Below are 27,204 nucleotides of genomic sequence, written 5' to 3'. Positions count from 1 at the left end.
TGATGCTTCTCATTAGGACTTTGTCAATCACTGTGTCCGAGGCAGCGCTGAAGCCTAATGATTTAGGGGTAAGAATCTTGCCTTTGCAATACATCATGAATAATGTTGTACAGCATAATAACCTTGGCTGAATATGTATTACCTACGTCAACTGTTTTATGAGTAAAATTAAGTCTCTCTCTCTCTCTCTCTCTCTCTCTCTCTCTCTCTCTCTCTCTCTCTCTCTCTTATTTGAATTCGAAACGTCTACCGAATCTGTTCAAATATTGTTGAATGTCAACACATCCGGACTTGAGTTTTCCTTCTGTATTCAAACCACATTGTTTGATATCAGCATTGCTCAAGTGGATGGAATTTGGTGCCTCTGAATCAAGATGTATGTACAGTAATTTGGCTTTTATTTGTTGTAATTGATGTTACATTTGAAATGTTGCTATACTTGAAGCTATCTGGAGGGCTGCTCAACAGCTAAGAAATTGGCCAGTTTCGTACTTCCGTATTTTCTTCCGTATTTTCTTTGTGAATTTTCGTTTTTCTTTTTCCTTCAAGAAGCGAGAACTTCAGTATGTTCTTTAAAGTGGCTTATATTTTACCTAAAAAGTAAAATGTTCGAATGAAAATTGTTAGTTTTGAACTTCCAGCTTCATGAATTCTTAATGTGTTTAACGTCTTATGTAAATAAGTAAGAAATACGTCAGCATTATTTTAAATACAATACACACACACACAACGCACACACATATATATGTATGTATATATTACCTATACATATACATATATATATATATATATATATATATATATTACTTTACAAAAACGAAAAATCACAAAAAACAAACTTTTAGGTAAATATGCGAACAAAGCAAATGCTTTATTTTCATTTATGTCAAAGAAAATACGGAAGTACGAAGCTGTTGAGCAGCCCTCCCGATAGCTTCTTGTATAGCAACATTTCGAAAGTGACATTAATGACAACAATAAGAACCAATTTACTGTACATACATCATGATTAAGAAGCACCAAATTTATATATATATATATATATATATATATATATATATATATATATATATATATATGTATATATATATTATATAATTATATATGTGTGTGTGTATATATATATATATATATATATATATATATATATATATATATATATATATATATATATATATATCCTGAAACCTTCTCCAGTTTGCTTTATGGTAGGTCAAGGAATTCCTTATACTTTCTTTTTCCTTCCAAATACTAGTTCATCTCTCGCCCCTCTCCTCCTCATCCCCCCTCCCCCCATCGAGTATTTGGGTAACGCTAAAAGGACTGAGAAAGTATTCATTATTAGAGGATGAGGAAACCTAAGGCATTGTTTCTTGGTTGTTATTAATTAAGTAAGATGTAATTAGTGTAATTGTTACGATATATCTGTATATGTAAACTAACCACCCAAGGCCACTAGCTGGAAATGAATTATATGCAGTCTGTTTTCTTTAATTGTTATAATTTTTTATATTTTGTGTACTAGTATTCTCAATATTATTACTGTCATTACCATTATTATGAATACTATTTTTTCTACTTCTCCATTAACTTTGTGGATATTGCCGATTATAATTTTTTATCATGTTATCTCTTGTATGTAGATTGTGTATATGTTTTTACCTTTACTTTGTATATTCCATGTATATGGCCTATAGCTGAAATAAAATTTATTATTATTATTATTATTATTATTATTATTATTATTATTATTATTATTATTATTATTATACATATCAATCACTGAGAGGTGGTGCTTAAATACCCTTACAGGAACACACAGCATCTCAATATGTTTTGAGGCGAAGGGATGTGTGGCGTCGTGAGGTTTACAAATAGTCTGTTTCCTGTCGGTCCGAATATTAGAGTGGAAAAAATGGACCTTTGTTCTCCGAGTGCGTCATTCGCACGTATCCTGTGACGTCTCTCATTACCGAAAGGAGAGGATGCGGGAACGCCCCTGCCTCCCATGTACCCTCGTCTTACCTTTGTTTAACAGGACTTAATGCTAAGTCTGTTCACGCAAGTTCGCGCGCACGTTTCCTGCGGTATCATTTTATATGTGCCTGATGTCTATCTTCGATAAGATTTTCTGATTAGCTCATTTTTCATGCGATAACTCGTAATCAATATCTGCCTTTTTATCTGTGTTAGTTCATTACGTGACATTCCATTAAATCACAAGGTTCTCTCTCTCTCTCTCTCTCTCTCTCTCTCTCTCATGTTTCATGTTTATTGGTATGCAAGAATAGTCACTGGTCTATGCTGGACAAACACTGGGTAACGTGTGCAGAATTTGTTTTTACCGATGTACGAGTACATGCTATCTGGCACACGCTGCCAGCTTTTTTTATATTTTCTGACTCAGTGCATGTTGTAATAACTTGTATAGCGCATATTCATCTTTCGTCCAGGGACAGGTGCACTGACAGATGAGAGAGAGAGAGAGAGAGAGAGAGAGAGAGAGAGAGAGAGAGAGTTGTTTCTGTTGTAATTACTAAGGGCATGCGTTAACATTTTATCCAGCTTATGCAAAATTGCATTGTATTTTCTCCTAATATGAGGAAAATGGTTAGTATAAAAAGATATACCACTGAAAGGCTACAGAAAACCGTTTTGTGAAAGTCTTATGAAAATTCCTATATCAAAATTAAAATGATATTCTAATTAACTTCCCTTTATGTACTATAGGTAAACTGTTAACTGTGCGTATGTCATTTTATATACTCGTTTTACGGGCCTTACTTTCGTTTGTTACTTGAGAGCTGCTGAAATCCATAGTGCGTGCTCTGGTGCTCTGTTCAGATAATTTAACCCATCCCCCCCCCCCCCCCCCCCCCCCCCTTCCGCTTTCAGAACTAAAACATATTCACAACTCAAAGCCAAAACGAACTTGAGTAATCCAACGTTTTCTTCAGCAAAACTCGGAACGAAATGTATAATACACCCACAAACGTTTTACTATTTTAAGACCAGCAAAAAGATAAAAACGAATTTGTGACTTGAATCAGCAACGGAGGTGAACGTGTTCAATTACGTATTTCGTAACCGAAGCCTTAAACGAAAGGGAACGACTCAATTAAGGTTATCGCAGTCTATATCTGATGACGGAACAAAGCACGTTCAGTAAACGTTTGCAAACCCAATCCTAGAACGAAAGCAACACGTTATGCAACTTTTGCATGTTGCAAACCTAGAACGAACGGAAACGAATTCTGCCATTTCAAGCGAGTAAATATATAAATCTGTAAGATGCAGAAGTGTTGCATACATAGAAAAATATCCGTTCTTAAGCCCGCAAGTAATGTTCCCCACATGATACTGATGGATCTGCTGACTTTCAAGACGCCTTATGACCTATTGACGTTTGCATCAGACCGCTAAGGTTTGTTGCTATTTTTTTGATCGCATTACGTGTGCAAGAGTGTTAACTATACGCTTAGCCGTCCTTTTTTAATCTGGGTTTGAGATTGGTACGAGTGTATCAACTAAAACGGTCACTGGGAAAGTTTGTAGGCCAAGAAATGTCAAGAACTCCTAAGCAACTGTTTCATTAAAAAAAAAAGTTGATGCTTAGTAACCATTAAACCATTAAAATGTCAGTACCTTAGATATACTTTATGGAAGAGATAGATATGGCGTCATAAGGAAAACATTTATAACAAGGGACTGATGTCAGTATTTTGACTCATCACTAATGAGTTTCAGACAAACAGACTTCGTTGCATGACCGAGCATTTGTTTTCTTCTTGTTTGCGCTACTCATCCGGATTTCGTTGCTTAAGTCACGTTTTATTTTGCAATCTTTCCATTCGATTTCATTTTTTTTATTATTATTTTATTTTAGACTTGGTCAGAATGTCAAAGCTAAATTAAATAATATGCAGATAGATATTTTGATTCGAGGACAGTGAAAGTAATTTTCCATTTTGTTGCTTTTTTTTCCTCTAAAGGGAACACGGTAGGTAAAGTGCATGAGCTAGTTAATTTAGTCATACGAGGACAAAATTACGCAGACGGAAGGAGATGGATGTGTTGAATATAAGTCCTGGATTATAAACCTGTTATGTAGAGGTAGATTCTACACATTTTCTTTTCTGTGACGAATTTTGAATTTACAGTTGTAGGGGCGTTTACATGTAGCCCTCTAGTATTGCATGTGTGGCAGATTGTATCTACACGGGAAAATGTTTTGCAACGCCCTCCTGTCAGTTGGCATTGAAAGGTGCACCGTCGGATATGATACCGCTTCTCTTTCAAGTCGGGGAAATTGTTTTGTTCCGCTTTGCTGTGGAAGTATCTATCTTCCCTTTGTGTAGTAGCATGATTCCCGCCTATCTCATCCTCACCATCATGAAAATAGATGTCGTGTTCTCCACCCACCTATACCAACATTATGTATATTTGCATATGTATATATATGTACTTCAGTCTTTTGTGTTTATTCATATATTTTCAGGTCTAGATGATAATGACTGTGAAAAATAGTTTTGTTCTCGAGTGATTCCGTCATGTTTCAAATTGATAGTTCAGTTACAGCTTGAATTTATTTCGATTAGATGTAAATTTTACGCAATAATGTAACATATTGACCTTGGTATTTTCAGGTATTGTTTATCTCCATAGCTTAATATATTTTTTATGCATTTTGTATTGACAAATTACACGGCACTAATTCCCTACACGTAACAAGAAAACAGGTTTGAGATGTAATGTGCATTAAAATTAATATTGTTATGAATATTAATGGTAGTAGTAATAGCAATTTTATAAATAGTAATGCTAATAATGATTAGTTGTGGATACAGAATTCTGAGTCGCGGTCAAGATGGGTTCCGTGTATTACCTGTGTGTGCTGAAATAGTACTTGTGCGATGTGATACAAAGGCAGTGAAGTGCTAGAAGAGAAAATTGATTTTTGAAAGTACTCTAATGCAAAATTTTTTATATACCTGGACATTTCCCAGACCTGTCTGTCGCTCTTTCTGTCTATCTGATTATCTCTCTATTTGTCTACCTACCTATCTCTGTCTGTCCGTATATATATATATATATATATATATATATATATATATAATATATATATATATATATATATATATATATATATATATATGTGTGTGTGTGTGTGCGTGCGCGCGTATACATAAATTTTATATATATTTATATATACACACGTGCATACACCAACGGGGTTTAGAAATGTTTTTAGGAAATTGTTTCATGACCAGGTGCAACCACGTTGTGTGCGTGGTTCTTCCTGAAAACCACCACGTCTTGCCCTTGAGGTTTTCGTCATAAACGCCCAGTCACACTGGATTGCTAAAGGCGGTGTCTGCTGGGTTTTATAATGCCTAAGCGCTGGACTTGGAATCATAATGACGACGACACGCTGAGCCGCATTTAAAGTCCACATCTTCAGAGGCTTTCACTTTTGATGCTTTCAGACCCCTTACTTCCGCATCTCCATTCGTTTAGAATTCTGTGAATATATATATATATATATATATATATATATATATATATATATATATATATATATATATATATTTGTGTCTGTGTAGAATTTTATTTATCCTTTGTTAGCGATTGAGAGCGTCGAAATACTATATGTTTACAAGTTTTACTAGTTCGTTATATTTTAGTTTAGCGAACATGTTAGAAAGTGTAAATCGGAGGGTACACAGTCCTTACCAAGATCTATACGTAGATCGTATCCCGAAAAGGAGTTACGCAGGAACTCATAAAATCCGAGGCAGTTGAACGCTAATTGGACAGAATTTGAAGGCTTGTCTTTCTAAAAGTATGTGAGTGGCGTATGTGTGATAAGAGAGAGAGAGAGAGAGAGAGAGAGAGAGAGAGAGAGAGAGAGAGAGAGGTTTGCTCGTTTATGTATTGAACTGTAGGTAATTGTGTATATACTTTCTCGTCATATAATTTTGATGGGATGTAGTACTGTATTTTGGAGTGCTACCAGTCATCGTACCTGAGAATTGCTCCACCCATCTGCAATAGTAAGAGTCACATGCCCTCGAGCGAAGCAGGTTAAAAGAAGGTCGTTTGATGGTATGAATTCTAAGTTCAAAGTTACCTGTTTGTTATTTTCGTTTTGCGCGGTTACTTGTGATATGATTGTGTATATATTTGAATTGCAATTCACTCATTTGTTGGAGTTAACCGTATTTTGCAAAAATTCTACATTTTCTGGTTAGGAAGTTATAACGGACAATCAATTATTTTTACATGTTTTGAGGTTTATTATTCTCTCCCATGCATTTGATTATTTATTATTTATTGATCATCCTTAAAGTTGAGCAGTTGAATGGTTCTGTTTTTCCTGATCGGATATAACAACAAACAATAGGACCAAAGTCTAAGCCTTTTAACTACTTAACATAATTTTATATTCATTTCGAACGATATCAGCCATGTTTGTGAACTAGGAGCCTTTTCGCCACTCGACGAAGTCCTTCACTCCTAGTTGGAGAGATCTCTGATGATCCTGATTGATCAGGAAGCGATTCTTCGATTGCCAGTCTATTTATGACGCGGGAGAAGATACACCTGAATGCTCAAGTTCCGGTCGACGGTACCTGATTCTTAGAATGAAGATGCACTCAGATGCATGTGCATTCGTTCGTGTGTATTCAGATCGTCAGATAAGATCATTACTTTGAACACATCTTTGTCATCTTCGCTTGATTATGCCTTCATCGTTATGGCTTTATTTTGAAAAATTTAAGAAAAGAAATATTTTAGATTGAAACAAAAAGATCGTTTTATATGATATCTCCTTCCTTCTGTTTTAAGGGGTGATCTTCAGCTTTTGTCTAGGTCTGAAAAATATAGAAGCATAATTAGCTAAGTGTTAGCGGTACTAGCTGTCCGTTTTTGTTACATCTGAAAGTTAAAATAAATAACAGTAATTTTTTTCTATTAATGTCGTTTGCATAATTTTATTATGATAAACCTTACTAGGAAAAAGTCTTTGTAAGTGTAATTAGTAGATATTCCTTCTATATATAATCAGTAATCACGTCTGTCCGTTGGTAGCTTTGCCGCTCACCAAGACGGCAAAATGCAGTGAGATGCAGCTGTCATCAGTTCTAAAGATCTCTCCCCACCCCTCCCCCTATCCCCCTCTTCCACCCACAGCAGGGTATTGAGTTTAAAGGGAAAATCCGTCTCGTGCGAGTCGCAGATGCTTTTCCCACTATCCTTTTTTGTGCGAGATTATAAAAGAAAAAAAAAAAAAAAGATTTTTCTATTGGAGCAAGAAAAATGAGTGTTAGGCGAATAGGTGAAAGGGCGCTTTTGGGACTCCCATGCTGTCAAATTGGAGAGAGAGAGAGAGAGAGAGAGAGAGAGAGAGAGAGAGAGAGAGAGAGAGAGAGAGAGAGAGAGAGAGAAAACTCCCTGTAGAGAATTATTTTTAAGTCATTATAGAATATTTATTGATTTTCTACGTTTTCTGAGGTATTAACTTTAGTGTTATCTATGTAACTTTATTTAACTGTAATTCCAGGTGCACTGTTTTTCTTAGTTCGTAAGTGACAAACATATTTGTATATCGGTGTCTTCACATTTATAAATGGAGTAGCCTACGTAGGTATTCGAAAGTTTCCTGTATTTTTTTATGCAATTGCCTGCTGAGAACTTTTCGAAAGGAACTATATTGAATGAAACGCAAAAAAATCCGATCATTTATAAAAAATAAAAATAAACGAGGCTTTGCAGCTCTGCTAGTGACTGCCATCTTTAATTGGGAGAAATTTTATTTCTTAAAATTGAAAAAAAAGAAAGAAAAGGGGCATTGTTCTCATTATAATCTGGTGACTCTGCTAGATAATAGATAGAACGGGATTTTGAGGTGATGTCACCCCAGACTTCATTTAATTTATTATGGTACGCAGTGTGCATTGTTTTCCACATTGTTTTCATCATATTTAATGCAAGGGCGGTGGGGCAGATTTAGAAAGTACACGCGTATGTATATATACAATATGTATATAATATACGTGTGTACCTTCTAAATATATATATATATATATATATATATATAATATATATAATATATATATATATATATATATATATATAATATATATATATATATATCGAGCTACAATGTCCTTTAATATCTAATTCGCTCTACCTCGGAATTAATATATTTTCATATATGCTTAACCGAAGGGGAATTTTTTCTTGATAATAGACTTGCCTGGACCAGGGCGCGAACCCATGGATCCTTTCAAATCCAGGAACGTCAGTGAAGCTTTTACCTACTACACCACCGATATATGTATATGAATCACGGAAATGTGATATGACTTATATATATATATATATATATATATATATATATATATATATATATATATATATATATATGTATGTATGTATAGTGTATGTGTGTGTATAAGCTCTAACATACGGGTTAGATTGATGACCTTCATTCTCTCAATCTAACTCGGGAATGGTAATATTGAGATGGTATTGAAATGGAATTCGTATTAGATAGTGTTAGCATTATATTCACCAGTTAAGGAGTGAAATCCTATAATTCTGAAGATTTGAGAAATATGTAAGAAAATGTGGTCTTCCAAATCTGTTAACCATGAAAAAGAGATGTTTGGTGACTCGGGTACCATAGGGTCTCTATTCTAGTGAATAATGATGAATACTACCACTCTCTCCAAGGTTGATATGTGTATTCATTCTTAAATCTTCCTCGATTTTGTGAAATTTTGACATTTTTAAAGTAAAAGATGTTTTTTTTTTGTTATTCATCCTGACAAATTCCTATTAAATGCTCATGTAAAGGTGTGTTCATAAAAAATTGTGGTTACTGTAAAACTATCAGTTGTGGTGGTTGAAGTTCGCAGTTTGTTATTCAACCGGTTATGTCAGTTGTCACAATGATTTGCCTTATTGTAATGAAGAAAAAAATCCACGTATGACCCAAAAACGTCTAGAAACATAATTCCTTGAGCCATGTTTTGACAGATTTGTAATTATTGGCCAAATACAGACAGCCATACCAGCAGTCATATGACAAAAAACCTCAATACGAAATGGAGGTCAAGACATATGGTGTTCAGTATGAAAGTAAGAATTTGTGCATGTACAACAAAATATCGAGCCGATTTATATTCTTAGAGAGGGTAACAAAAAAATGTCACAACTTTTTGTTAAAAAAAAGTATTACCTACTGTGGGTGAGTTGTGTTCAGGTAGATACAACAGACGCCTACAGCGCAAAAGTTGCCAAATAGTCTATTATACTAATACCGTTCATTGTTAGCTATAATTGATGTAAACTTAATATTATTAGTTTGATTATTTAATACTGACATACATAATTTTATTATATCATGCTTAGTTATTGTAATAGTAGTTATAGTTATTAAATTATTTATGCTAATATACCTGCATAATTATTACTATACTGTACCTAAAAAGTACTTAAAAGTATTTGATTTTCAAATTATTTTTTAAGATCTGAAGTTAGAAATATTATTACTCAAAATTTTGTACTTGAGTCCAAGTACAAGTACTAGAACCCCAGCCCTCATTTTAGCTCTGCCCTGACTGCATAAATGACGCAGACTTCCGAAGGGAAGCAGATGACCCTCTCACTGATAACATACGGTTTCATTTTGCTGATCGTATCCCACCAAGTAACATGATATTCCATTGTGCGTCCTGCCCTTTCCACACATATTAGACATTGTTTACATTTAAAGCTAACCACTCATTTGACAAGAATAACTGAACCACACTTACAAGCCTCTGTTTTTGAAGATTTGTTGGTGTGAGAAATGTATTGAACAGAGTAAAGCATCTTTCTCCAAGCTTCATAAAAGAGGACACTTACAGTTAGTTAGCATATTATATTGCTGGTTCTCCAAGCAATAATTCTATGTGAAGCTGTGTCACGTTACCAAGCAACTTCAATTCCCCAAGGGACTAGGACAACATTTTCTCCCTTTTTGTTTACTTCAACACATAGACACGCGCTTAACGTTAATCGAAATCTAATTGGATGCGCTAATCTTTGGAATAACAGTCTACAATCATTGAAGTGCAGAGTCTCCAGTGGCTGACCAATACTTGTTTTAAATTCACAGAAGAATTTGACATAATGAAACCCAGACCTAGTGCATGCCATGGTATCCTAGGTCAGTTAAATAAGCTGAATAGTCTTAAATTCCCGTATATAGGATACATTATCACGGCCAATCTGAGAGACATGGCTGACATCTAACAGGCAACATAATTCATGTGACTGGCAACTCATTAGGTAGGATTTTGTGCCTTTGGTCATCGGACAATCAAACTGCTGCTGTTCTGTTTGCATTCGTGTAAAGTTTATTATGGCATATTATGGACAAATTATTCCGAAGAAACCGAAAGACATCTTAATCTGATAATGGTATTTTGAGGCGTCTAACAAACTTTAGACTAGGTCAAATTCGTAAACTTATTAAAAAACATGTGTCCTATAGATTCATTGAGGATCGCTAACAGTTGCATATACTTGCCCTGTTCGTGTGTGATTCCATGGGATTCTTTATTGTTTTATATTTTATTTTTGTGTTTTTGCCAGTTACTGGGCAGCTATTGCCTCACGAGTTTATTGTTATTAGTATTAGCATATTTTTTTAAGCTTCATTTCCTTAACACGGGTTGCTATCAGTAGCACTATATGTTCTTCACAATCCGACTTCCTGATTGATATTCTTGTAGAATTATAAAGATATTCTTGTAGAATTATGAAGTTTGAAAAATGATCAAATGGTTGTTAGGGTAAAATTTTGTTGAATCATTAATTTTCAAGCTCGATATTGGTCAGTATGATCCATGTCGTTCTCCTAACTTTGAAATTTTGCTTTTACACTTGTCACTTTTGTCATGCCCAACAAAAGTATTTTAAGGCATGATTATATTTTCTTGGATGTAAAACATTTTTAAAACCTAATCTGAATTCTTTTTGTCTTCCACTGGAAATATATTGAATAGGGTAAAAAACCGCATGATACAGGGGTGGACCATGTACGATCAATGTGTACAACCCCAAGAAAAGTACATTATAACGCGTCCTGTCACCGGAGTAGAGGTCTTTAACTCCGTTTCTCACCAATAACAAGTAGCGTCTGATGCCCATCTCCGATGTCAGGACGCGTTATAATGTACTTTTTTCGGGGTTGTACACATTGATCGTACATGGTCCACCCCTGTACCATGTGGTTTTTTACCCTATACTTGACCTCATATTTCGTTGCTGTGCCCGCTGGACAGTCATGATCTCATGAAAATTATGATGATTTAGTTCCAGGGTTTAGCATTTGCTCTGAATTTCAGATTTTGTTGTAGGCTAGGCGCAATTAATGTCTGCAATTCCAGAATATTTTAATCCTTGTGCTCAATGAAATTAATCCTTGTGCTTAATGAAAAGGTGAGAAATGTAGAACCAGAAATGCGATGGATAAGTGGTAATGTCTTCCTTCGTTATGAAGTTTTGCTTTGTTAAACAACTGCTAGTTCTTATGTGATACTCCATTTTATAGACTAAATCACTTTTGGCATCACCGTAAAAAATAAAAATAAAAATTCACCAATAGTCAAATTTAATTAAGTTCACCAATCATGATACATTTTCTTTAAATGGTGTGGGCTGATGAAGAAAACGGTAATGTATAAAAGGGAAACTACTATGGACGTATTATCTGGTATATTCCCGTTTTCTAATCAACTTCGGTTTGGAATGCCTTAAATCGTCATACATTTGCCATTTCTGGTACTTTCTTCCAAGTTGACGCTAAATTGGAGAGTTATTTTTTTTATAAAGGAATCCAGATAACGCCAAAACTAAATTGCATCTTAATCATAATTTATATACTGTAGATTTCAAGTTCTAAGTCATAATTTCGATAGATTTGTTTTTATAATTGTACCCAGTTGTTTATTGTCATGCAGTTGCATATAAAATAGCTATATTACTAAACATAGTGTTTAGGAAGCACTTTTATTTAATGCACCAATAATGATTACTTGTTATATATGGAATATATGTTGCTTGATACAATTCAGATGGCTTCTAAATGATTTCTTAATATTTTTATTTTTGTTTTGCAGAATTGGAAGTTTGAGGACGGCACTTAGATTCCTCTGACCATCAGGTAAGTTGGATAATAATAAATGTCATATCATTGGACTGTTTTGTCCATGTTTTCCTCAAGAAGGAAAATATTCGCTGATTAGAAATTTACTGACTTTTCTTTTTGCTTGTTACCAATTATCTTCCGCGATAAACAAACTTTATGGAGTACGGTATTCCTTTCACAAAATTTGTGCAATTGAATGATTTATTGATATGATAGTCAGTAGTTTGACATTCGAAGGCTTAAAGTTAAATCTGCGTAAGATTTTTTTCTTATTTTTGCCAGCAGGCAACAGCCATCTTGTGTTTAAAATACATGGTAAATTACTCTGGGCTACGATTTTTTTTTTTTTAATATGAACATCATGTCGTTTCTAATTTCAAATGAGTTATTCAGAGAGATTTTTATACCGAAGGGGTATAAAATAGAGACCCATAAAAGAAACCGTATCTAGATCATTCTTCCCTAATTATGATACCCCAATTATGACGATTTTGAATCGAGAGTTCCAATATTCTGATCTAAGAATGGTTTTGGACTTTTATTTCGATTATTTTGCTTGAAGCCCTGCTAAAAAATGTGAGAGATATATGGATAGACTTTTTTTTATTTATTTGAAGTCCATCCCATGTTTATGGTAATTTTCTTCATGAACTATCTTGGTAAGCACTACCATTTCAGCTGTCTTATCATTCTTATTCTTACATCGTTATTCTGGAGTTCTTCAGTATCTCTCACTTCACTGTGTTGATTCACTGGAAATTTTTTATATAGATTTAATTTTCTAGAATATATTTTTCTTTTGGATTGTGACTATTTTTGAATAGATGACTTAAACTTCAAGAACATGTTCAAGTTTTCAAATTTTGCAGTTCCTTGGGTAGCTTATTAAATAACCTCAGTTCCGTTTGGCTATGGAATAGAGAAACTTGTGCCGTATGTCTATAGAACATTTCTTTGAAGACGAGAGAGAGAGAGAGAGAGAGAGAGAGAGAGAGAGAGAGAGAGAGAGAGAGAGAGAGAGAGATACTGAACTCTGGAGCATCAGTGTAATAATATCCATGTAAGACAAACATTTATTGTTTTAAACGGACATTTTAAATTTAGTTCTCCCAACCATTAGCGCGAAGAAAATGAGAAGAAAAAGTAAGAACGCAGTTGTTCCACTACATTCCTACTTCTCCAGCTATAAATACAGAAATGGTGTAGGATGTAGGATAAATCTGTGACAAATCTAAAAGATTACAATCTTTTAAAGATTGTAATCAGTTCAGATTATAATCTTTTAAAGATTGTAATCTGAACTGCATAGGTTGAAGAAGTTTTTATTGTTGTTATTTTTTATTTTATTCCGTGCAATACGAAACTAAGATCATATTTTTAAGACAGACATCTTTTGCATGAAATAGTATAACGATTTAGAAGTAATTTTGTGGTTTCGTATCATAAAAGGAAGATATTTTGTCTTGTGATTTTCGCAACATACCGAGTCACATTTGCTCAAAATAAAGCTCTTTCACGAAACTTTCTTTAGATTTGAATGACAGATATAGAATAAAAGAAATAGTTCAGTAGCTGTATTATTCCACTGAATTCATAATTCAGGACCTTCATTTCTTGTGCAGGAAAGTGCAATAGTTTTAAAGAAAATTTGCACGCATGGCTGTTAGCAATGTCCGTTCATGGTTGGATATTGCGTCAAAATTTAAAGTTTGAGATTCATACAATAAGGAAAATATGAGTGTTTACGTTAACAACGGAAGATACATGTCGTGAACTGGATGCGAATGACATTGATGCTCCAGTCTCTCTCTCTCTCTCTCTCTCTCTCTCTCTCCTCTATCTCTTCGTCTCTCTCTCTCTCTCTCTCTCTCTATATATATATATATATATATATATATATATATATATATATATATATATATATATCAAATGAGACTAACACTTAGCCTCGCAGAAGGCTTCATGCCTTTGGTAGCATTTGCTTTCTCCCTTTCGTTTGATAGTACCTTGAGTACCTTGTGTTTGCTGTAGCCTCTACTAATTATTTCTAAGTAGCAGATTCGGTCGTATTTATTCCATTAGTCTACTGGGTTGGTGTGAGAACCAAGTTATATATATATATATATATATATATGTATATATATATATATAGTATATATATATATATATATGTATATATATATATGTATATGTATATATATATGTATATATATATATATATATATATATATATATATATATATATATACACACACACACACACACACACACACATATATATATATATATATTATATATATATATATATATATATATATATATATATATATATATATATCTTGCCCTGAAATAATCTTTTTTACTTTCTCGAATAAGAGCTAGCTAGGATTTGAGTAATCTGTTTAGACCAATAATGGCTATATTGCCAGGGTCTTGTTATGCATTCCACGCTTCTGTTTACTGATTAAAGGACAACCAAGAGCTTTAGAGTGAAAGCAAACCAGAGCTAAGTACTGTAATTAGTCCGCTAGTGGCTGGTTGTTATGAGGTAAGGTATGACTGGGAACCATGTTCCAGGTTAGCTCTAAGGGCAACGTTACTAGTGTAAAGTGGTATGCCCCAGAGATCTCCAACTTACAAATTGGGGAAGTAAAATTGGTGTCTCAGACGAAGTGGTTCTGGTGACGTTTAAGCATACTGTCAAGAGCTTGCTACGTAAACTTATCGGCTGAATCGGGTATTGGTATTGGAAATTGGGTTGCACAAAATTATAGCTATTGATTGGTTTATGTAATCTGCCATATGATTAAATTTATATTGTTAGTAATCACTTCTGTGACCATGCAAGTAAGGTTTGTTATGTTTGATGTCATCAATATTATTGAGGATTTGGCGTGATTATGCAAACATGTTTGCATTAATCATATTGATTTTCATTAACTTATATATGAACATATCAAGTGCTTGTTGTTTAGTCAGGTAACATGATTGCTGGGAATTACAGAATCTCTCTCTCTCTCTCTCTCTCTCTCTCTCTCTCTCTCTCTCTCTCTCTCTCTCTCTCTCTGAGTGCTTCGTTATTTTCCCAGTAAATTAAGCCTTATTTTTAACGATTGAGTCAAGCTTTGATTTTCATTTACTAACTTGAAAATGAGGAGTAACTGCTGTCCTAAAGAGTCGATATTTTTCGTGTTGAGAAAGTGAGGATTAAGTATTTTTTCTTCCCGAAAGTAAGGATTAAGTATTTTTTTCCTCTAGAAAAAGAGAATTGAGTATTTTTTTTCTTCTAGAAAGTGAGGATTGAGTTTTTTTTTAAAGTGACGATTGAATATCTTTTCTTTTAGAAAATGTTGTTCCTCTTTGGACGAGTGGGTTACGTGCTCGCCTACCAATTCGTTAGTCCCGAGTTAAATTCCTAGCTCTGCCAACGTGGAACCAGAGGAATTTGTTTACGGTGATTAAGAAATTAATTTTTTGGTATAATGTGGTTCGGATCCCATATTGAGCTGCAAGTTCCGTTGCTAGGTAGCCAACTGGTTCCTACCCTGTAAAAATATCTCGTCCTTCGGGCCAGCCCTGGGAGAGCTATTTATCAGCTCAGTGGTCTGGTTAAACTAAGATATACTTAGAAAATGAGGATTGAATATTTTTGTTCTTCTAGAATACGTTCTCTAAACATTTTCTATCTCTGAAACGATATATTCTGTTTTCTAATTTTTCTCTCTTCTATGTTTCAAGCTCATTTCGAATAATTCTGGAGACTTTGATTCTTCTTCACTGTTCTGTCTCCGTTTATGTTCTTTTCGATGACAGTTCTGTAAACATTCTCTCTCTCTCTCTCTCTCTCTCTCTCTCTCTCTCTCATGTTTCATGCTCTCTTTTTTCTCTCATAGCCTGCGCTCTTTTCGAATACAGTTTACTCTCTTCCATGTTTCGTGCGCTTTCAGAATACTGTTCTCTAGACAGTCTCTCTCGCTCTTTTTTTTCTTTCCTGTTTCGTGCTCTTGGCCAATTCAGTTATCTAAACTCTGTGTGTGTGTGTGTGTGTGTGTGTGTGTGTGTGTGTGTGTGTGTGTGTTCTTTTCAAATACTCTTCTATATCCATCTCACCAATCTGTGTGGTAATGTGCCATGTTTTCTCCCCCGTTATTATTTTCACTGCATTCCTCTCTATCAGCCGTTCCCAGACACGGTGTTGTTCTAGATCTTTTGGGTTGTTAGGGAAGATCACGTGCATGACACATATTTGCCTGATACTCACGCTATGGTCTCTCCCTCTGCTGAGTCTTCTGCTGCTGGTGGGCCCTCACCCAAACTCCCGCTCCTGTTCTTTTTCCTACCGTTGAAGGTCAAGGCCTAATTGCAGAACGTCTTTTGATTCCTGAAAGGTTTATTTGTTTGCATTTTCTGTATTGATTTTCACATAGTATTTGCGTGTGCGTACATCTTGGTCTATCGTCTTTTATCTTGATATTTAACTTTTGTTTTTGTCAAACTATGTTTTATGATTATCCTGAATGTCAGTGATTCACGCATCCCATCTTGTCGTCTTCCCTTCCATCTAATGACACCATTATAGGATCTCTCTCTCTCTCTCTCTCTCTCTCTCTCTCTCTCTCTCTCTCTCTCTCTCTCTCTCTCTCTCTCTCTCTCTTATCTGAGAAATGGGTAATCATTGCCCCGTCAGCATAAATACGAGTCATTAGACCAAGTTTTGGACTGACATGTACCTGCCAGTAATAGTAGTATAGTCAGGCGGTTACCGACTACTGTGGTACTTTGATGACTGATTATGCCAGTGATGAGCTTAGATTGCCGCCTTTGACAGCAAGCGACCAATCATGAACGGTGTAGGCTTGCTGCTTTTGATTTCAAATGGCAGTTGATGTGCTAGTCTTATATGCTTGCCATCTTTTTAGAAAATTCCAGTGTTGAACTTTGCTTGCAAACTGCATAACTTTCTGTATGCTGATTTTAAAAGGAAACGACAGCTGATAGTAGTCTTGGTGCTTTCGAAAGCAAATACCAGTACTGAAATTTGCTGAATACTTTCTTTTGAAAGCGAATAGCTTCTAAAATCCTTGTAAACCTTTTGGCCATAAAAGCAAATAACAGAAAAGCTTGTGCTATATGCCAGCCTTGGCCAAGCAACGGAACGCTGTAAAATGGCTGACAATAAAAGAAAAGAAAACCGAGAACAAGTGGAAAGAAGATTACTAACCTTCGGGGGCACACGGGAATAATAATAATGATAATCTGAGATTATACAGATTCGGCGGTGCCGTAAAAGCTGAAATCCCTCGTCGCATGTGGATACGTCCAGACGACGAATGAAGGGGCGAGCTGAGAGTTTCTTCGGTCACTCACGATAAAGGCATCTCTCTTAAAGAGGGAGGTGTCGAATTAACTATGGGATTGGAGCCCTAATACCATGTAATTGGAATAATAAGGATCAACTAACTAACAGCGTGCCCACGAGTGGCACAGCCAGTCGGAACTCACTTAGTATATCGCACTGTTCACAGACTGAAATTAAACTAGCATGCAAACGATGGGTGGCAGTCTGAGAAAAGGATCTATTAGGGGAACAAAAGGACGGTTTACTGAGGACTGGATATACTCGGAGGGTTTCGTTATAAGTCGAGAAATATATCAGTAGGAGGAAATCAGACTGCCACAATACTTGAGTTAGTCAGAGGCTCACCGTAGGCATCCAGATGCACTAGCCAGAACTAGGCCACAGCACGTGGAGCTAGGGCTGGAGTCTGTGAAATGTGCGAATGGGGAAGTATACTTTTGTTCGCTAGTAGGGCCAATAACCGTTTGGGGGCGAATCCGATAGTGCCCTCCTAATGCCGAGGCAGTAGCGCCTCAGGGTCCAATATGGTCACCGCATCAGGTAGGGCTTCCAACCTTCGTAGTGCCTCTTCCTCGGCAAACTGGAAACACGAAATTTTGAAAGCAGAGGTGGAAGTATACAGTAAAGAAAAAATGAGAGAATTGCCAGGTGGGCAGCCATTTGCACTTCGTTTGCAAGGGGGCGGGCGGCCATTTATGAGCGAGGGTTAACCCTGCACATAAAACTTGTAACATATGAAAGTTAATAAATTTTGTTCGTAAGCCTACTACTTTTGAGAATAAATGGCTTCTGGCGAACTTTATGTACAAATTTGCTATTGTTGAAAGCTAATGACATCTGATGAACTTTTTGTTAATCTTGCTGCTTTTAAGGGCAAATCATAACAATTACGTAAAATTGGTCCATTTGTTTTACCAGCCTGTAGATATAATCCTGGATGTAATCATGTTACAAAAGAAAGAAAGGGAATACTATGCCCATGACAAAAGGAGGATCTGTGATTTCTGTGTCAGTGAAGGGAAAATGATACTTAAAGGGGAAGCTCTTGAAGTAAACTATTGTATGTCAGGTGATGTTACCATAGCAACGCTGAGAAAGGTTTTTTGAAGCCAGAGATCATATTTAATACAGTAATTTCTAGTAACCCCGTTAATAACCTGGTATACCTTCTTATATTAAAAATATTTACTTTCCACAAATAGTTTGGTTTGGCAGCTACTGGCATGTAATTCAGTATAATCCTGATGTATTATTACTTACTGAATGAATATCAGTAGGGTAATGTATAGAAGTAGAGTGGATTTGGTTGTAGTTTTTGAAGTACATTGATCGAACTATAGCATTAAGGATTACTCTCACTCTCTCCTTCCTTCCCATATAATATAATAATATATATATATTTTATATATATATATTTATAAATAATATATATATATATATATAATTATATCTATATATTATATATATATTAATTTATATATATAATCATATATAATGAGCAACAAATGTCGTTTAGCACCCAATTCACTATACCTTGTGAATAACTTACACCAAAGAATAATTATAATTCATAAGTGCTTCGTCCTCGGTGAGATTCGAACCGCCGCTTGGTTGAGAAACAGCGATGTACGTTGACTGTTGACTAATGAGTCATCAAGAGATATTTGTATGTATGCATGCATGCATGCATGCATGTGTTTCATTAATCCACACTTTAGCTCTGTTGAGGATTTAAGTCTCAAGGGATTCTGCGGCATCCTAAAAGTAACAATATTTCCTGAGGGCAATGAAGGTCAAATTAGTTTAGCGTTGTATTTACGTATTTACAGAAGGAAGCATTTAAACGCTTCAGTTTACTCATTTCTGTTTTCTAGTGACGTATCTTGTCTATGTTTTGTATTTGCTGCATTGGCGTGTTTCCTTCTTTTACTTTTGATGATTTTCTCGCAGCACCTCTTCCTCAGCTTGACCTTTATTCCGTCCTGCAGCTGCAATCAGTATCTCTGGTTTTTCTTTCACCTGACTTTCTAATAATTGATTTTGGTTTGGTGTAGCTTGAATATTTGTTTGCATTGCGTTTCCATCTCAACTCTTCTCTCCCTGTCACCATGGAAACATCCCTGAGCCTATGTAGCAACAGGTACTTGAGAAATTTCGTAATGTATTCATTCATCGCTGGTACCAAACTATTGAAAATTATTTACAAGTTTTCTTCAGAGAGGGAGTTTAGATCACGTAAAGTGTAGAATAATGAGGAGTGAATATAATCTTATTAGACCTTTTGATCGTTGCAACGGAAGCTTACAGGACAGTATATGCTCCATCCTATCTATGTCAAGAATCCTTCCCCTTGGCGCGCGACTAGAAGAACGCTGCAACTACAGGTGTCATGCTTGACCTGCGTGAGGGGAGAGAGAGAGAGAGAGAGAGAGAGAGAGAGAGAGAGAGAGAGAGAGAGCTCTGCCGGGGAAAGGTTGGGAGGGGACGGGGAGTTTTAAGGGGGGTTAACAACGAGAGGTTAGAAGGGAGGGGAGTGGCTGGACGAGGGGAGGAACACGGATAGTTCGCTTCAGTGACTCGAGTTATATTTCTAGGTGGGAAGAGGAGAAACAGTTCGATACAAACCGAAGGTTGCAGCGGTTTACAAAAGAGGGTCACCTCCTCAGTCCGATTCCGTGTGTGCCTTGGCTAGTTTCTCAGTTGATTTTGTGGTGGTGGTCTTCCTTTTGTGATTTCGTAGCTGTGATTAATGTGAGAAAGTGTCTTTTGTTTTTCATGGCAGCGTTAGAGCCGTGGTTCAGTGGTATTCGGTTGAAGTGAAAATCAGATTTGTGAATGGTATTTTGGTAATACATTGTGAGCTGAAACACCTAAAAGTGAAAGCAAAAAAGGTATCCTAATAGCAGAAAAACTAGATTTCTTTATCCTTTTTATATATCTAAGACGAGATTTATCCTCTGGGAATCGTGTTGAGTTGGCACATTTTTTTTATTTGTTCTCAGGAAACCCAAAGTTGACAGTTTAATAACTCCGCACAGCGATGGGTGCAGTGGTGTGTAATACAATAATACTCAAAATCATATCCTCCGTGATTTTGATATTTGAATTTACTGATGGTCATTCATCAGAATGGAGTAAATTCTACTTGCGAGACTTAGAAAAAGATTAATTTTTACATCATTTTAGCTCATTGCAATATCTGATGATGTAATAAGGACAAATTGGAACACCAAAAAATTAACTCAATATTAGAAATTTTATGCCGTGCGTTAATTGGACCTTTAATTTTTCGGATTTCTTGCTGCCATGATGTATGGTAAATCATTTTCGGGAAATGTAAAAAGACATGTATAAATTCGTCGTTGTATATTTGCTTGATATACACTTAATTTGATTTACGAAACAAATTTCGAAAAGAAAATTCTATTTCTGAAAAAATCCCTGAAATTTCCAATCATTTATCAAAAACAGAACTGAACATATTTCATAGATATCAGAATATTGATACTTCTGATACCATATTTTGCCAAGAAAATTCTTTATAATAAAGATTATTTGTTCTATTTGAAAAGTAACTCGGTAATTGCTTTCCGTATGCAGTGTAATTTTTCATCATTGTTACTTTAACTTTGACAGTTTTATCCCCGGTGTCAAAGTCAGTGTCTTTAGTGAATTATTTTTGGAAGTTTCTAAAACGCCTTTCTCGAGTTTTCACCCTGAAGGGAACCGTGCATTATCATTATATTTATGTGTTTACCCTGAAGGGAACAGTACATTATCAGTATATTTCTGTTTTCACCCTGAAGGGAACAGTACATTATCAGTATATTTCTGTTTTCACCCTGAAGGGAACTGTACATTATCAGTATATTTCTGTTTTTACCCTGAAGGGAACTGTGCATTATCAGTATATCTATGTGTTTACCCTGAAGGGATCTGTACATTATCAGTATATTTCTGTTTTAACCCTGAAGGGAATGTACTAGCAGTTTTATCCCTTTCTTTTTTAATTTTTAACCCTGAAGGGAACTGTACATTATCAGTATATTTCTGTTTTTACCCTGAAGGGAACTGTACATTATCAGTATTTCTGTTTTTACCCTGAAGGGAACTGTGCATTATCAGTATATTTATGTGTTTACCCTGAAGGGAACTGTACATTATCAGTATATTTCTGTTTTTGCCTTGAAGGGAACTGTACATTATCAGTGTTTTTCTGTTCAGGTTTACCCCACCCCCAACCCTTATACTGTCGCACTCTTAATGGTACGGTATATGTAGTACCTTAACCATTAAACTAATTATTCTTATTTAAAACTGTTAATTCTCAGTGTATACTGAACTTTTGACGAATGGTTTCAGTGTCATCTGGTAACCTTGAAGTAGGTTTCTTAAGTATCCAGCTGTTATGGCGTCAATTTTTAAGAATTTTAGAATTGTTTGAAGTTTACAGCCGATCATTTATGCTTGCGTTGAACTGTTAAATGTTCAGTTCTTCAGGAAAAATATATTACCCTAAGATTTCGTGAAATCAAGAGAGAGAGAGAGAGAGAGAGAGAGAGAGAGAGAGAGAGAGAGAGAGAGAGAGAGAGAGAGAGAGAGAGAATGTTAAGACATGCACTGGTAATAGCTTCCTGTTCAGTATTCATGTTCATTCTTTTAACATTATTTCATTTGGTGAGGTAATAAAGGCAGTTAATAGTATCTTATTTTTTAATATATTTTTGTCTTATTTTGATAAGTGATCTCTTATTTCTGTATTTCCCAGTACTTTCTGTTACTACGTTCTATTGAACACCGCATTCTGTAGAAGCCTGCATTTTAAGTCAGTTGGCCCTGTGTGCTTGTTCTATATGAATAGGGTTCATTATTTGGATGATAATAAAAATCATCATCATCATCATCATCATCATCATCGTCAACACGGAAAAAGCCTTTTCTTTAGGACGTAGAGAATTAGAGGAGCCGGGCAGCCAAACCAAGGCCTGTCTCGCAAGAACAAGATGTCCCTAGATTTAACGTCCTTTATTAAGAAGCAAGTCATATAATATAAGGAAGTACTGGAGAGCCCAGAGAATTCCACATCCTTAGCGTGAATGGTATGCAAGACTGATCAAACCGGGCTAACATTCTCGGTTACTTGAACATCGTGTTGAGGTGCTATTGGGTCACTTTACTTACGGTCGCTTCGTACTCACATTGATCAATATTGGTATTAATATTTCCTCCGGCTAGGTGACGGGCTGCTCCAGGAGTTAGAACTCGCTCTGGCATATGACAAAACGAATCTGCAACAACATTATCACGGCTAGGCTTTATATCGTTTCCCCTTCTTGATCTTCTTTCCCCCTATGTTTTTGGTTAAAGAAGGTCTCCGAGTTGCCACTCTCTCGGGCCTCCATCTTTTAATTAAAAAAGTTGCACGTAACTCTGAAAAGTCCGCGCAGCAGCAGCAGCTACCGAAGACGTTCTAGTCGATAAGCACATGAATTAGAATCTCTGGTTGGAACTGGTTCCCGCTGCGATAGAAAGGTCGGTAAATGTTGTAGGAAGCGGTTTCGTGTGCGAGCAACGGATGGCCCTAATTCCCCTTACCAAATTGTGTGACATAACAATTTTTAGCATTACATTTCCTGTGCGACTTGCCGGCTCTTTATCCTAGCTTGTCATTTGTTTTTGATTCTTCTTAACGCCGGGTAAAATCCGGTAATTGGCTCCTTGTTACATTTAGTGTTCTCAGACAATCTGTGTACCTCACCCTACTCTTAATCATCGACCGCTTTGGCCTTTGTCATATCGTTTCAGACCCCCCCCCCCCTCTCTCTCTCTCTCTCTCTCTCTCTCTCTCTCTCTCTCTCTCTCTCTCTCTCTCTCCAATGTTTACGATTTGCTTGCGTTAACCGCCCATATCAACCTGTACGTCATTGCTGTTTAGTTGGTGTTTGTGTTTTTAAGGTGAAGTTACTTTCCTTAGCAACGATATCGACGCAGTCTTCTTTCTGTTTATTCTTCTCTGAACGATCAACAGGGTCATTTATAACATCGAGAGATTCGTTGCACGCAGAAGGAAGGATTTATTGGGTATACTCACTCAATAATATCCATTTACTTTACATCCATTTACTATGTCAGTAGACAACATTATGTTGCGTGTAGAATAGCAAGAGACAGTCGATTTACGACGATATTTTGAACTTTCTCTGGAGGAGTACATCGATTGATTGTCCGCGACTTTGGAATTGTTCAGTCCCAAGAAGTCTTAACGAGGTAGCCTGCAAATGTGTGTGGGTGTTCAACTCTCTTTCTGAGAGAGAGAGAGAGAGAGAGAGAGAGAGAGAGAGAGAGAGAGAGAGAGAGAGAGATTATCGGCACAAACGTAGAAGAATGTTATTGACTATTGACTTCAATTATTGAACGTCGCTTATCTTGGTACATGGTAAAGAAAAGAATATCATCTTCCATGAAAATCTTAAAATTCAATCTAGTAGTAATATTTATATTTTTGTAGTAGCTTCTGATTAATAATTCCATGAATGGTCCTTTAATATAGTTCAGTTTAGATCATAGTGCATTCCCTGACCAGCGTAGTAACTGTTATAAACGTGGGTGTTCTGTAACAGAAATAACTAAGCTGGTAAAAATTAAAACATATGCTTTCTAACAAAAGCTTTCAACTGTACATAGGTTTGTTTTTTTATTAAGAAAGATGAAATTTTGATTCTAAATTCTCCTAATCTTACGTAGCTCCTTTGCTAAATCTGGAGACATGATCTGGCCAGTACCAAGGTGAATGGAAACCAAGTTCTTAATTTTGGTCTATTTGTCTGAGATGTGGGTCACATCCGGAATCGACTACGCTGTTAAAAATTCATGACCATATCTTTCACAGAAACGTTCGTGTCTCCTGCGTCTGATTCATTTCCTCTCTAATTCTTTTTCATTGTCAAATAAAGATTGCTAAAAACGTGAAATGTGTCATTTAAAGAAATTATGATGCTACCCCACCCTTTCATTAGTTGAGGTCTGTGCAGTAGAAAAAATATTCTGGAAAATGGAAATTATTCAACCATTCCATTAGTAAAGACATTTTAGTTAAGCTGAGGGCCTGCTCATCCAGTGTTGCTGTGAATGATGATGATTGCATGCCACAAGGGTCATACAAGTTGATGCAATAGTGTCACATCTTTTCAATTTTAGGGACAACTTTCTTTAATGTGTCTCTCCGTCTGTGATTTTTTTATAGAAACAAAAGACGATGCTGCGTTGATAAAGTATAAAATATTGGCGCTAATGATAGGAGGTGACTATGACTTTGGTCTTCAGTAGTTAAGGCTTGTGAAATAGGATCTGCGACGTCTATGTAACCACCGGTTAGTTTTTGTAATACCCAATTTTAAAGAAAGACACATCATTCCTTGTTCGCCATTTATAGACAATGACGCAGCTAGAATTTGTGAATTTAATGTTAAATTGCCGAGTTGAGAGAGAGAGAGAGAGAGAGAGAGAGAGAGAGAGAGAGAGAGAGAGAGAGAGAGAGAGAAGGATGGATAATAAACATATTGTCATGTTCCAAACTTTTGTTTGTTAAAAGGATAGGATAAAGGAATATTTAGTATAATATACCCATATATACTGAATGTTACTTAAAATCTTGTTTCTTAGTGATATTACGATAATTTTTAACATTGCAACATTAATGAAGGTGTTTCTTTAAGGTTATTATTTGTTAAAAGTAGTTATCCCATAAGCCTGCTCATGTCCGTCTTCACATTTTAACCAGACTGCAGGCAAGAGAGTGAAAAATTCATATATTCACTACAAATCAAGAGATACAGTATATCAATGAAATGTCAAAATATGAAGCTAATATCTTCAAGCACAATTCATTCTGTCATATTTCATGTTGCCCTCTTTAGATGACTCAAATCCTATGTTCTAGGGGTAATATGTTTTTGGAATTCCCCCATGGCATGGATGAGGTCACACCTCCTCCTCCCGTGGACTTGAGTGCTTGGAATGAAAATGTCTTGGTTGCTGAGTGACATGGCGGGTGATTCCCGCTGCATTAGTCCGAGTTCAAGCCCCTTCGGAGATGGGTGGTTTGGGCGGCACATTGGTCTCCCTACCTAGTCGCTGTTGTTACTTGCCTAGCTGCCACAGGTCCTAAGTGAGTGTGGAGGGGGCCTTGGGAGCTTATGTTTATGTTCGGTACCTAGCTCATTGTGAAAAAGTTCAGTGATCTGTCCCTTGTCCTGTTGCTGATTCATGGCATTTAAATCGTTAAATCTTTAATGTAGCCTGATCATCGTCAAAATATCTGGATGGATTTGTTTCAATCGACCATTCTGCAGATCATCATGTTGTCCACCGTTTGTTTGTCTGTTAGCATATAGTTTACTGGAATAACTTTTATTTCGGTTTCATAATAGTTTCTGGATTTATAGAGTCATCTTCAGTGTATGTTGTTCTTCTGAGGGACCAGATATACGATTTATAAATGCGTCAATTTTCGTTATCATTTGCTGAAAGTGAATGAAACTAGTAGAAGGAAAGGTTTGGGAATGGATTTTATTAATGCTACTTGTCCTCACCCTCTTGTATCGTATATTTTCCTCTTTTCATCATCCCTTTTTATCACTTGCAGCAAAAAGAGAGAGAGAAAAAAGGGCTTCCTTCAAGATCTCAGGCTATTTGATTTACAGTCTATAAATATTACCGTAATATTTATAGACTGTAAATCAAATCTTGAAGACAGCACTATTTCGTAATATTATTGCATGTCATTTCCCATGTCATGTTGCATTGTAATTACTTGACATTTTTCTCACTAAATCAGGGCTCGTGCTAGGTCACCGGTCTATAGACGAAACGCAAGATCACGAGTTGTGAAAATCTACCTTATAAGAAGTAAAACATTCTTGTTATTGTCATGTCATTGTTATAGGAATATCCTTATTTTCATAAAAATCAACCATGAAATCCTTAAACCTGCTAAACAGGGTTTTACAGCACAGAATATTCCTGTGCCAACTTTTATTTTTAAATTTCAAATTCTTAGCTTAATTGTAATTTATTTTATGCTACCTATTGTGTACACCCCTCGAAAATGTAATGAAGAAAAAGAGAAGAGAACAGACCTTTATTTATATATAATATAGACGAAAATAGCATAGGTTTTCTGGGACATTCCCTTGCTAACTTATCGTCTAAGTCAACATTCGATCTTTCGGGCAATAAGTCATGCCTTTTCTTTAGTAAAGAGATCGATGCACCCTTCGTTTTTTTGACAGCACGTCCGAATGTTATTGAATTTACGTGCATACCTTTGAACCAGTTAACCTGAGTCTCTCTCTCTCTCTCTCTCTCTCTCTCTCTCTCTCTCTCTCTCTCTCTCTCTATTTCTTCGTTAGTGCCCCTTAGATTAGGCCATGTTTTCAGTGCTTGATTCAAGCTTCGATTTTCATCTGTTAACTTGAAAGTGAGGTGTAACTGCAGTCTTAACTGTCAATATTTTTCTATTTTAGAAAGTGAAGATTGAGTATTTTTTTCTTTTAGGAAGTGGGGCTTGATTGTCTTCAAGATGTAATATAAGGTAAATATGAGCGCTGCAAGAAAATAACTGAAAATATCCTGAGTGAAT

The 27,204-nt window shown here is 35.8% G+C and overlaps 1 protein-coding gene across 1 annotated transcript in view; it reads left to right on the top strand.

Moving 5' to 3' along the window:
• Positions 1 to 27,204, top strand: part of LOC135198036 (kinase D-interacting substrate of 220 kDa B-like) — a 744,360-nt gene that overhangs the window by 140,985 nt on the left and 576,171 nt on the right. The window contains exon 2 of the mRNA XM_064225414.1: positions 12,177 to 12,220. The gene's annotated coding sequence lies outside the window, so the exon portion shown is untranslated. The remainder of the gene's footprint in view (positions 1 to 12,176; positions 12,221 to 27,204) is intronic.

Source organism: Macrobrachium nipponense, chromosome 21, assembly GCF_015104395.2.
Source record: "Macrobrachium nipponense isolate FS-2020 chromosome 21, ASM1510439v2, whole genome shotgun sequence".
Lineage (NCBI taxonomy): Eukaryota > Metazoa > Arthropoda > Malacostraca > Decapoda > Palaemonidae > Macrobrachium > Macrobrachium nipponense.
The sequence above is the reverse complement of the archived record's forward strand: the minus strand, read 5'-3'. Positions and strand labels throughout refer to the sequence as shown.